General features: G+C 44.2%; 1 protein-coding gene across 9 annotated transcripts in view; it reads right to left on the reverse strand.

The window, feature by feature from the left end:
• Window positions 1-13,999, reverse strand: part of BMAL1 (basic helix-loop-helix ARNT like 1) — a 102,021-nt gene that overhangs the window by 60,398 nt on the left and 27,624 nt on the right. For all 9 annotated transcript variants that reach the window (XM_079102700.1, XM_079102705.1, XM_079102704.1 and 6 more), the window contains exon 2: window positions 13,716-13,788. The gene's annotated coding sequence lies outside the window, so the exon portion shown is untranslated. The remainder of the gene's footprint in view (window positions 1-13,715; window positions 13,789-13,999) is intronic.

A 13,999-nucleotide genomic window follows, 5' to 3' on the forward strand; every position in this document is an offset into this window, starting at 1 on the left:
ATAAGGTCAGGTAGTGCTGGTTGCTAATGAAGAAAAATAAAGCAAGGCAAAAGAGCAGAGTGATTGCTGGGGTTGGCGACAGAGAGGTGCTTTTTGTAGACAGGTGAAAGATAGCACTTACACAGAGACCAGAATGGAGTGAGGGTAAGCCAGACAAAGATGTGTGGGATAGAGCAACTGGCTGAAGAGAGCAAATGCAAAGGACCCAGGGCAAGAAAGAGGAGCTGCAAGAAAGACACAGTGGCTGAAGAGGAGTAAGAAAAGCAGGAAGTGCTGAGATGAGAACAGAGAAGTGAAGGGGCCAGTAGCCATAGCAAGAAGTTTAGAATCCACTCCAGGGATGCCAGGAAGCCACCAGAGAGTTCCGAGGAGGAAAGGGACAAGCACTTCTCTTCTTCTGAAAAGCTTGCTTTGCCTGCTTGGGGACTGATAGCAGGAAGGCCAGAGGGAAGTGGTAGAGGTTGGGACGAGAGTGGAAAGGAGTGGTGGCTTTGAGGGTGGGCTTTGAAGGGAGTATTGTCAAGAATTGCACTCAGACAACGCAGAGAAGGAGGGACAGCAGAATTCGCCATGATGCCTACATTTTGAGCCAGGGTGGGGTCACATAAGATGTGGAAAATGTGGAGCAGGAAGGTTGTTTTTCTTGTTAAGAACAAATTAAAAGAGTTCTGCTTAGTTACGTTGGTCCGGTTGACCACTACACCTCACAGGACAGCTGTTGAGTGGGCAGTGGGTTTGTGAGTGGAGGGCTCAGGAAGAAGATTCAGGCTGGAAACGAAGATGTGGGGCTTGTCAGTATATTGGTGACCATCATAAAGTGGCAGCTTGGAGCTCTACTACTTGGGCCCCACTGTAGACATGTACCCAGTGTCACCTTTTACCAGGACTCTGGCCTCTGTCCTGTGGTCCCTTCTGCTTAGAATGCTCTTCTTGGACTTCCACAGCTGGTAGAGTCCTTCTCACCTTTTAAGCCTTGCTCAAAAATCATTTTTCCTCTAAAGGCCCTTCTTCCTGATTCCCCAAGAGAGAGCCAGTGCCCTCTCCCTTCTCTCACAGCAGCCTAGTGCAAACCTCGGGGATGGCACACCCCTGGTGCCACCTGAGCCACTTACCCCCTTCCTGCCTGGGAGCTCCTGAGGGCAGTGGCTGTAAGCCTATTCCCCTGTGCACCCCTCTTGCCTAACATGAAGTCTGAGCACGGCCAACATAACTAAATGAATGGAGTCCTCCTCTGTGCAAAGAGGAACAAAAGAAATTACATATGTGTAAACTGACTCACGCTGCAGCTGCTGTCTGCAAGGGGAAAAAGGTGAAAAAAATAGGGCGCCGTCACCACTGAGGCACTAATGAAGCTCAGTGGGGCAGAATGGCTTCTTCCCTGGAGGAGCTGCTTAACAAGAAAGAGCTTCGAGAATCTAAGAGTTTAGTAGATATCTCAGGGCATGATGAGGTGTCATGAGCTCTGCCCCTGATGGAGGTGTTTCAGGTTTGAAGTGCAGAAATACCCACTGAGTCCAAAACCAACACTTGAGGAGTCAAAGGCAGAGGGAAGGAAGCTGACATCCCTTCTTATTTAATCCTGAGAGTGATCTGGAAAGCAGGGCCTCTCAGCCCTCCTTTACAGATGAGGATAAGGAGTATCAGAGGAAGGTGATTTGCCCAAGGTCACAGAGTTGGGAGGTGCAGGATTCACAGCCAGGTCTGCTAGACACCACACACTCCAAAGCCTCACTCCATGACACAGGGTCCTACAGCGTGCAAGATCCTGTGTACCACAGGGCCCCAGACTGCCATGGAAACATGGTTCTGGTGAGGGGCTGTGATTTGCCAGTGCTTACTGAGGCATCACCAGAAGAACAGAAGCGTGGAGCACTGGCTGCATTCTCTTAATGGGCAGAGAAAAAGCAAAACGTACCATTTTAATAGTCTAACCTTTCTGCTTAAAAGTATCTCACAAACAGAAGCAAGAAGAACGGGATACAGTGTTTTTTGTTTATTGGTTTGTTTTTACTATGATGCTGTGTGATTCAGGTAACTGGGTAGCCGTCACTGCACCAAAGGGGTTACAAAACCAACACCACAGATCAAACTGGTGCACGGCAGCTCTCTCATGCACTTACGCAAACGTTTGTTGCCCACCTACTGTGTGTAGGACACTCAGCAAGGCAGCACAGGATAAGAAAAAGTCCTGGAATCGAACTGTGACTCCCTTACTCACTGCCGTGTAACAGTGTATTAACCTAAGCCTCAGTTTCCTCATCTGTACAAAAGAATGCATGGCTCCTTTCACAAAGGTTCTGATGTCCTGAGAACTAAGTGGGATGACACATATGCCTGGCATTTGGCAAATAGCTAATTGTTGGTAGTTTATCACTGAGCAAGCAAAAGAATTTATGTACACTGTAGAAAAAGGTATGGAAAAAAGAGCTTTATCTGACCATGGAACCAACCTAGATGCCCTTCAATTGATGAATGGATAAAGAAACTGTGGCATATATACACAACGGAATACTACTCAGGCATAAAGAAGAACAAAATTCTGGCATATGCTGGTAAATGGATGAAGCTGAAGAATATCATGCTAAGTGAAATTAGCCAAACCCCAAAACCCAAAGGCTGAATGTTTTCTCTGATAAGTGGATGATGATACGTAATTGGGGGAAGGAGGTGGGGGGGGGGTAAGAGAAGAATGGAGGCACTTTGGTTGTATATAGGGAAATGGGGTGGGAAAGGGTGGGGGAAGGAAAGACAGTGGACTGAGACAGACAATATTACCCTATGTACATGTATGATTACACAAATGATGTGAATGTACATTGTGCACAACCATAGAAATGAAAAGTTGTACCCTATTTGTGTACAATGAATCAAAATGCACTGTAAAAATAAAAAAATTAAAAAAAAATAAAATTTAAAAAAATGTGAAAGTTGAAAAAAAAAAGAGCTATATCCAAGCTCTTGTAAAATCTTAGTAGGATAAAATAGCATCCTCCGAGGACTTACTGAAGCATAAGAAAATTCTTTAAGAAATTTTTAGTTGCTGAGTATTTTAAGGTGGGGTGGGAGAAGGAAAGGCAGAGTGAGAGGAAAAGGGAAAGGGAAAAGAGAAGAGCTGAATTTGAATATACTAGCGTATTTGCAAGAGTCAAAAGAAGTCACTGCCGGGCTTGGTGGTGCAGGCCTCTACTCCCAGGGGCTCAGAAGGCTGAGGCAGGAGAATTGTGAGTTCAAGGTCAGACTCAGCACTTTAGGGAGGCCCCAAGCAACTTGGTAAGACCCTGTCTCTCTATAAAATATAAAAAAGGGCTGGGGATGTGTGACTCAGAGGTGAAGCGCCCCTGAGTTCAATCCCTGGTACCAGAACAACAACAAAAATCAATGTTACCTTTTCTCTAATGGATAGAACTACCTATTAATTATTTATGGTTTTATTTTCTCTGCCCGACTCTTATTCAATCTTCGATACCACCTCCGCCTACTTTGCTTGATAATCTTTTCCATGCTACCCTACCTGGAGGATTAATGTTTTTCTATTAGTCAATCCCTATTATTGTGCACACTACACTGTCTCTGCCTTTTGGGTTTTCCCTACCAAATACTGAGCTCCTGAGAATATAAATTGTGTACTCAAGGGGTAGCCTTCCTCACCCCAAGATGCCTTGCCAGTAGCTACCAGCTTGAAGAGTCCCCAGAGGAGAATCTTCTCTCTACTTCAGTAGATGAGACAGAACTCACAATATAGAGCATTAATCCTGTGTGAACATCTGAAACACATCCTTCAAATATTAATGGATACATTCCTCCCATTGCCCCTGTAATAGAAATACTGCCCCTATTTTGTAGAAGGGCGCACTGAGGCTTAGAGAAGGGAGGCCACCAGCCAAAGGGTCATGCTGCTAGTGAAAATGATGAAGCCAGAATTTGAACAAGGGTCTGACTCCAAATTCCTTTCCTCTGGACCAGACTGCCCAGCGTGGCTCTAATGAAACTGCAAGCATCTAGAAGATCTAGGCATCAATCCACTGCAGCCTCATAAAGACGGTTAGTGCCGAGGAGTTGTGGCCAAACAAAGGGCAAACACCAACTCAGATGCAGACAGGAGGCCTCCAGAGGAGGCAGAATTCAAAATGTCACGTGCAGTTAGTGGTGAAGTGACCATTTCCCAGATCTGTCCTTTCTGTGGAAAAGGAGAAAGCCTGGGCCAGGAGCTCTCAGCCATGTGAAATCAGGAAGGGCCTCTGGTCAAGAATTTTCAGATCCTTCCTGAAAGCTTTGAAAACATGAACATAAACGCTAGCATTTCTAGGAGAAAGCTGTGAACAAAAGTGGCCACAGGAAGTCTGGGAACATCACTTCCCTTTCCTTTCCCTACCCCCAGCTCAGTAAAGGAGACTTTGTGGCATCTTGTGGACAAAAACTTTGTCTCAACCACACAGCATAACTTGCGATTCCCTGCTCCCAAGGTCTCTTGTGCCTAAGGTCTGGCCCTCCCTGGTCCAGCTCCTTCCAGTGCTGACTCCACAGAGGTGCTGATAGTTCCGGTCTTGCTGGGAAGGGCCAGCCAAACCTGTGACGGCAGGAAAATGGAAACCATGATTCTTTCAAAGTCTTCCTGGCACAAATAATATCCTTAGATAATTAACAACTGATTACAATATTTAGGGAACATTTTTGTCAAATTGCAGGATGAAAACCATCACCAATGTCAAGATATGAAATCTTTTAGTTAAATCCACCAACTCATGTATTTTGAATGTTTTTCTAAGACAAATAATGTAATTTTTATGGCATATTTGTGTGCTTTTAAAACTTGCTTTTTGTGTATGTGCTGAAGCAAAAACTAGATTATCAAAGCCACAATAGGATGCTCCTGGGAAGAGCATGAATTGGTACAGCCTTTCTGGAGGGTAAGTTGGCTATATGCATTCAAATTTTAAAAGGAAAGTGGCTTAAGTCAAAAATCCCTCTTCTATGTATCTATACCATAGGAAATCTTGTGCAAAAAAGTTCACAGGTATGTGCAAAAATTTCTTCAGCAGACATGACTGTGATGGCAAAAGATCAGAAACAACATGAGTGTCTACCAATGCTGGGGTGAATAAATAAACTTAAAAATACATCTGGAATACAACTGTAAAAAACAAAAATATACCTTCACATATGAATTTGGAAAGATCACTATAATAATTGAAAGCTGTAAAAAGAAAGTTGCAGAACAGTATGTATAGATTCCATTTTTGTAAAACCATGTATATTAGGGGTAAGGGCAGAGTGTGGGTTAGGGAACAGGAGCATGTCCAGAAATATATAAGCAACAAAGTCTTGAAAGTGGTTAGCTTTTGGGAATGTTTGGAAATGGGGATCAAAGAAGGCTTTCTTCTTCAGTTAACGTACTTCAGAGCTGTCTGAATTGTTATAGTATACATGACTGTCATGATGACAAATATAAAAATCAGTTTTTAAAAGCTCATGGAAAAATGACAATTTTTAAAGACTTCAGAGTTTGCAAGGACTCCCCTGGAGCGAGCCTTTAGGAAACTGCTCCATCCTCTGCACATGGCAGCAGGCTGCTCTCTGGCTGGAAGGAGCACCAGTCTGTCTAAGGAAACACCTCAGAAGGAAAAGCTATGCAGGACTGAGAATCTCACACCCTTCATCTATTTCCATGCAGAGTTTGCCAAATTTTAACTAATTTAATGAGAAGGCAAAAAAAATCATTCTCCAATTTTTTCACAATCACATCATAAATCATTGAATTAAAGCAATTCATTTTGTTTGCAACCTCTCTTAAATAGTGTCTATCAAAATTTGTATTCGGCATTATCTAACAGTTTGTGTTGACATAAACCCTTGGTAAAGACTTAAAGAATTCTTAATGATAAAATCCCACATGGAGGAGAGAAGGTAACCCTACTAAATTCAAGAAAGCCTAAAATACTGTGGCAACTTGGGTTATCATAAGAATGACAACATGTAAAATAATCTTCCTATCTGTGGTCAAAGTTGCTAATGAAAATAATGTGAAATTGATACACAGTAGCTAAGGGGATACAAACTCAATTACCCACAGGCCAAGCCAGCCATGCAAGGTGCAAAGAGACTGTGCAGCACAAGGGTGGAGGGGAGAGACAGCTCCCTGGAGAGGGAACCACTCTTGTCACGTGGCCACAGGAAGACAGACCCAGAGATGCCAGACTGATCAATTTCCCATGAAGAGCTGGAAACCTGGATTTTTACACAAAATCTACCAATTTTTAAATGTTAGCCATTAATTCAAAGGTTGTAGACCATCACGGCTCTGAACAATATACACCTGCAGGCCAGATGCATCCCATAAGTAGGGTGTTCTCAACGTGGGCCTGAAGTTATCTGATTTTTCTTAAATAACTAATTTTGTTTCATTTTATTCTTAGAAAGATGGAGTGGGGCAGGGAAATGGTATGGAATGGAGGGGAAAAAGAAATTCAAGTAGTTGTTCTTAACAAAATATTTATAAGAAACCTGTGAAAACAATGGTAGTTATCTATGTTACATTCTGAAGAACTGTTTACACTTATTTACCTATGCCAGGCATACAACTTATTGTTTTTATTGTGTGCGTGTGTGTGCGTGTGTGTGCGTGTGTGTGTGCGTGTGTGTGTGTGTTGGGGGGAAGGGGATGTTCACAGTATCTTTATTTGTAATAGCCCAAAACTAGAGTCAACCCAATGTGCAGGAGCAGGTGAAAGTATGAGGAAATGGCGCCACACTTTGACAGCTGGATTCTTCAGTTCCAGAGTAAAGAGTAACTCCCCTGAGTCTCTGACAATGAACCTATAAGAACTTACTATTATGTATTAAATATTTATCATAAAAATTTTTAAATAATAGCATCAACCACTGAAATGCTCCTCTCTGCCAGGTGCTGTCCAGGCATTTGGCACCCTGATTGCCAATGTAGGTCACACAGCCAATGGGAAAGAGTCCAATAAAGGCCTGCCTGACAAACCTCCCTCAGAAACAAAAAAGAAAAACAACAGAGAACTTAGACTCAACATCATAAAATTGGGCTCAGTCATTTTTTCCAAAGCCAAAACAACAGCAGATATATTTGTGCTAATAATATCTGGATATAATCTGTGATTCACAAAGCACTTTCTTTATCTGCCATCTCACTTGCTCACTGCAGCCTCTGTACATGTTAGGCTGTAATCTCTTGTCCAGTCTTATACTGTTAGCAACAATAATACTTTTAAAAACAATAGCAATGATAGCAGATACTAGGTATTTTGTATTTTCTACATGCCAGGCGCGGTGCTAAGCACATTTTCGTTTCCTTCATACAGAAACTTTATAAAGGCCACTCCTTCTATCCCATTTGCAGATGAGGACCCTAGGGTTCAGAGAGCCTAGTGGTGTGCCTTGGGTCCTGTGATAGTGTGCAGCTGATGTTCTGAAGTGGGTCTGCACCAGAGCCAAGTGCCTTTGAAGGAGATGTCTTGGGGGCATCTGTGCTTTAAGCCCATCTTGGTTTGTTGCTGGCAAATGTCCTTAGGGCCTGGCTAACATTCCTTCCCCCATTGTCCACTTTCCCCACTTGGCAGGAAGCCATTTTTAAGTTTTTATTTTTCCCACTCAAAAACAGTGTGAGTCATTCGGAGCTCAGCCAGGCTGCCCTTAGAGGGCCCTGGTGGCCTGGTGAGGTGCCCTGGGGGACCTGGCTTCCCCTGCTGCCCAGTCCTTGCCCAGCTGGCTGAGTCTAGAGTTTTCACATCACTGTGATCTAAACAGTCACAGGGATCTGATAGTCACAACAAGTCATAAAGAGGTCCCTGAGATACCAAAGTTGGGGGTGGGATGGGGAGGAGGTGTCCGTGGATTGGGAGAGGAGAAAACATTTATTTAGCCAAGAGCTATGATGTGTCTATTATTCCTAGTGGCACATTAGACCTCCAAGAGAAGAAATATAGCAGGGTTATAAATTATGCAACTAAAAACATCATGCAAGATAAACATACACACATACATACAAACTGCATCACAGAGCAGCCATTCTTAAGGTAATAACTTCTGGTTCTCCCTTACCCCTTCTGTAGAGACCTGAGCCCTGGCTGTCCAGGTATTGCCCTGCCACAGAGACCAAAGGCCAGGGCTGGTCTACTCCTGACAGGCTCTGGAAGGACAAGAACGGCAGGCACACAGGTCATTATGACCCGCCATGGTCAGTCATCCTCAGAGTGTATGAAGGTCCACACACCAGAGGAGAAGCAGCTGGCTCTGTCCTGACAGGGATGGCCAAATGGTTCATTTCCTTACAGATGGACAACAAGGGGCTGGCAGGGTAGTGAGAAAGGGCACAGGGAGTGAGCAGAAAGAACAGACCCCACCATGGCACAGATGCTTCCTTACCACTGTGAACCCTGATGCAAGAAGCAAGTGAGGCTGTGGGTTAATCCCCAGGCACATAAGAGAGTCCGAGAAGTGGAGGGTCTGAGGAGGCTCTTTTACAGCTCTTGCCTAGACTGCTATGATACAAGGGGCATGGGTGAGTGCGAGGTTCCCTCAGGCTATCAGTCAACTCTGTGGGGGGCACCTACCTAGAATCCTGGGTATACTTGTTATCCCAGGGTTTACAGGGGCTGCCAGCAGGGAACAAACATTCTTTAATCTAATAACCACACAAATAAATGCAAACATAAGACGACTTTTGTGATGAGCACTAGTGATGTACAAGAGGACTAGCTGCTGGAATGTGTGACAGAGGGTCTGTAGGATACGAGTGAACAAGAGCATGAATGTACAGGCTGGCACCTGGGACCAGCCCCTGCTTTGCCAGAGACTTTGTTGGGTGGGACCCTAGTCTTCTTATATGGTGTCTTTGGGATAATAATGGTGACATCCCAGCCACCATCTACCAAACCACAAATTTAGGTAGTTGAACACCAAGCACTCTGACAGTAGGCAGTCCATCAGCAGCAGGTAATCTGCTGGGATTGCCAGCGTGGGAAGGGGATGCTGAGACCTGGCCTTCCCTTCAGAGAAGTTAAAGGAGGCTCCCTCCAAATCAGCTGAGATCTGAGGGCAAGCAGGCACAAGCTAGGCAAACCCAGAGGAAAAAACATTCCATGTAGAAGAAACAGCTGTGGGAAGTCCCTTGCAAGGGAAGACAGCATCAGAAGAATTTCTAGGCAAGAAAAGCTGGGTCCTGGTCAGCAGGACCCTCCATGCCAGATGACAGTCTTTTCGGAGGTCTTCCCAGCTTACTATAAGCCCCTGAATAAAAGCTGTGTTCTTAACACAACTTCCAGTTTTGTGGCAGAAGCAGGAAGTGAAAGAGACAACTAGTGTCGAGATGAAGGCCTCCAATGAAAATGTGACTTGGTGTGTATGCTAGCTCCCATGGGGAATGTGGACACTGACCTGGGAACCTTGGGTCAGAACCCCTTCCTATATTCATGTTACTCCTCAGTACACATTGACCAAGCTGGGAGACACAACAGGCAGCCACAAACACTGCCCTGCACTCAAAGCTGAGAAGAGGTTTGGCCCCATCAAACTCAATGGTCACTGAACCTCCAATTCCAAGTGGATCTGATTGCATTTTAAATCTGTTGTTTGGCTGCACAAACAGACTTTGCTATCCTCACTCTTTCAACAAACACTTCCTGAGCCAGGTGCACTAGGCTGGCACTAGGAACAGAAAGACTGTGCATGTGTGCGTGTGTGTATGTTTTCTCCATTCTTAAGGAGCTCAGTTTACTGAGCTTTATAGATAAGAAAGTCAACAGCTACACTGATAAGTGCTTTTCAACAAGCCCTGCAGGGTGTTCTGGGAGGCAGGAGGAAGGTCATCTCCAGGTTGTGGGAGGGGTGTCCAAGAGAGACAGGGGAAAATGGAACTCAGTCACCTAGATGAGGAGCAGGGGTCAGGTGGTTCCCAAGAGAGGACCATCACTGGCAAAGTCACCAGAGGGGATGACTGTTGGTGGCTGGACTGAGGCTGGAAATGTGGGTTAGGGAAAAAGTGGAATGAGGAAGGTGGCCAAAAGCCAGGTTATGAAAAAGTTCCCGGAAGGGGCTTGGCTTTTATTCTGTAAGTACTGGGAGCCCTTGGAGAGTCTTAAAGAGAAGAAAGCCATGATGAGATACGTGAATTAGAAGCATCATGTTGGCAAGAGTGTGGGGTGGGATGAAGGAGGAGAAAGATGAGCAGGATGACCAATGGAGGGGCTAGTATAAGAAAAAAATCCAAATGATGAACCCTAAACAAAGGAGTTTTGGGGGAAAGAAGAAAGAGTTGAAAAATCAGAAGATGGGCTCTTCAGGATGAAGTAGTAGAATATGACAGACGGGGGAAAGGACAAGTTATAGACAACTCCTGAAGGAGAGTCAACTAAAGGGGCATAGACCAGGGCCAGCACGCTGAGGAGCAAAACACAGGGGGCACTTAAGGTAGGGTGGGGAGGAATGTGAGGTACCCTGGGGGCAGAAAGCTAGGAAGGGTTCTGGGTGAGATTCTGACTCTGAGGTAGTCTAGCAAGTCTGCTGGGCAGAGGGAGCAGTGGATGAGCTCACCCAAGAAAACACCAGGGTAGACCTGAGAGGGACCAAGCAAAACCTACATCCAAGGACAAAGAAGACAGAACAGGCCAAGCAGGCCTCAGAGGTCACAGTCTGTGAGGTTGGAGGAGAATCAGGAGATAGCAGACCAGGTCACACAGGAAGGTCAGAGATGAGGACTAAGGAGGGAGCTCTGTCTGGAGGGAGCAGCTGAAGAAAAGAAAGAATTGAGGGTTCAGTTGACAAGCCAATAGTCACCCACCAGCTTTCCTGTTTCCCCCAACAGGCTTGCTGCTGCCTGGCTTCACTGGTCAGAGAAACCTTTCCTGACCACCTCCCAGCTCCACGGGTCTCATTGCTCTCCACCTCACACCACACTCCACGCCCACCATGAGGTGGGCCTGAGGTCACATTATACATCTCTTATCTACCTAGGATGTCTGCCTCCTGATGACAGACCTTGTCCTATGTCACCTCTGCAACTGTGGGGCTGAGAGTAGTGCTTGGCACACAAAGGCTGAGCACTGAGTTCCAAATCACCTGGTTTATTAGAAGCAACAAATAGTGAACAGGCAGAGTCCATGTCCAATTCTGCTCTAGACCCTGGGGATGCAGTGAGCAGACAAAGCAGGACCTTGCTTCTGAAGCTTGCAGTTGGAGATGAGCAGAGAAAAACACCAAGGGTTTAAATAAAAAATACATTGCAATTGCCATAGAGTTAAGGTTGGAATCTTCCTCTCAAGCCTTCTGTTGACATTTCCTGTCCAAGCCCGTCTGCCACTTTCACCAACTGAAGGACAATTTGACTTCCCAAACTTCTTTTACCCTTTTAAAAGACACTATAGTCTCTCAATTTTTAACCTGAAGGGCTCAATCTACCTCTACATAAGTAGGAGGAGAAATTCCAGACCTAGGTGACATAAAACAGGGAACAGCATAAACAAGGGGTCATACAGACCTGTGTTCAGATCCCTGTGACCTTGGGCTGGTTATTCAACCTTTTAATGACTTGATTTCCTTATTGCTGAGATGGGAATACTAAATCTCCCATCATAGGTCATTATAAAGATGAAAAAAATGACACAGACAGAGTACTTAGCACTGTACTTGGTACTTGATGAGTGTTTCATCAATGGTGCCACAACAGTTAACCTTTTCATACCAATGGTTAACTTTTTGCTTTTACTGTTAGATATTTAACTGTTATATTCAAAAATTACTTAGAATTCAAACCACAGAGTATACACTTGAAATACTCAGAGCACAAATTGATATGTTGTTGAATGACTTGATTAATTGTCCCAAATTCCCCATAATTTTAATTTTTCTACAGTAAGAAATTTTATTTCAATTTTTGGTCCACTCCATTGTTTCCTCCAATTTGTGTAAATGCAACTATTTACCCAACAGATCACATCTTGTCTTATGGCAAAAGTCCAAACATGGGCCAGATTCCTGGTGCAAGTTGTGGCAGAGTTATGAACACCACACCTCAAAGGGAGCCTAAGAACACAATCACAAACCCAGTGTACACACAAACTCCAAACATAGCTTCACTCCAAAGAAGGCAATAAGAACTGGTCACAACATGTTTTGCCTGCCTCCAAAGGGAAGAAACGTTACTCTAACATGCAAACACTTAAATCTTACATGTCTACCTTCTTTGACTTCCCAAGTCTCCATGAGTGGCCTATTTTAGTAATATCTACATTCTTTATCTCTCATTGACGTCTGACCACAAGCAAGCTGGTTTCTTTCCCTCTCATGACATGACAGTCCTCAAAGCCATCTTAAAGACCTTGCCACAAATTCACTTTTCCTTCAGATCCCTTCTCTCTGGTCCTGTTGTCCCATCCTCTTCCATTCTTGGGGCACTGTCCTCCATGGCCTCTGGGTCTCTTCTACCCTCTTCCTCCCATTCTGAAGTTATGCACATTCCCCCAGTCTCAGCCTTCTGTTTATCTTGGGGAGAACTCATTTAAAACTATAGCTTCCATTCTGTATATTCAGACTTTACCTTCTCAGACCAGGCTTTAATCCTGCATTTCTGATTATCTACTGGACATTTCCTGTGGATGAATCCTGATAGCCTGAATTCAACATATCTAAAACCAGATGCACCAACCACCTCTTTCCACCCCCAACATCCACACTTCTATCAAGGATACCCTTGTGAACCCCCAAGTTTAAATTTTCATCTTCTTTGACTGCTGTCTTCAAAGTCTAAAAAGACTGAAAATGCAATTGGTTGTCCCTTGACAACAATGAAAGCAATAGGTCATTGCTTTCATTACTGTTAGCGACATGACCTCATGTAGGGATTGCTGCTATCACTTTCTAACAGAGCCTCATGCCTCTTGCCCAACTATCAAGTGAATGTTCCTAAAACATCACCTCAGTTGTTTTACTTCTTTGATCAAAATAACTTTAGAGGGTTCTTACTGCCTTCAGGAAAAAGTCTAAGTGCCTTAGCCTGGCACTCAGGGTATAGAAAGGAGTTGACAAACTAGAGCATGCAGGCCAAATCCAGGCCATCATCTGATTCTCTAAAGTTTTACTGAAATGAAGTCATACCTATTCATTTACATATCATCCGCAGCTGCTTTCATTCCACCAAAGCAGAATTGAGTAACTGGAACAGAGACTACATGGCCTAGGAAGCCAAAAATACTTAGCATATGTTTCTTTACAAAAAAAAGTTTATTGACTGTGGACTAGAGACATCAGGTGCCAGTAAATCAAGTCCTTGCCCATGACTCCTTTGAATGAAGCTTTTGCTCCTTTGGGTCCATTGCTGAGCTCACTTTCTTTATGCCTTATTCCCATTTGCTCAAGCACTGAAAATTTTATTTCACTCTTCCCTGGATATTTTCCAAACTACTTTTATTTTCAGAACAGAACCAAAGTTCCACCTCTTTATGATGACAACTATATTCATCCCTTACAACCCTGTATTCTCCTTACATTCAGCTTCTCTCTCTGCATCTATGACAGAAACCTATAACAAGATTCCACTTCTCCTGTGTATATTTTTGGCCCATTCTATAGGTCTCTCTAGGGTCCAGGCTTAGGAAGCTCCACAGAGCACCTACCTGCCAATGATACCTACCTTGCCTTTCATGCCAAATACCAATCCTTGACAGCATAATTTGTAAGAAAGCATCAAACAAACTTACCAACGAAGGCCTAGGATTCCACATTTGAGTAGTCAAAGTTGGGTCTGAAAGCATACACACTAGCCAGCACCACCTAAAAGTCAATGAAATAGAGAGTTTAGCTTTTAAAGAAAATAGACATTTTCTTTAAATTCACAATGTGCATTAAGTTTCGAATGACCATTCTCTAGGATGCCCATGTTTGTTTCTTTGCCTGGACAATCACTACTTATCCTTCAAATTCATTAGATGTTCTCTGGAAGTCTCCTGGATGTCCCAAGGAGGCCAGGTAGCCCCTCCCCTCA

This window comes from Sciurus vulgaris (genome assembly GCF_902686455.1).
Source record: "Sciurus vulgaris genome assembly, chromosome: 11".
NCBI lineage: Eukaryota > Metazoa > Chordata > Mammalia > Rodentia > Sciuridae > Sciurus > Sciurus vulgaris.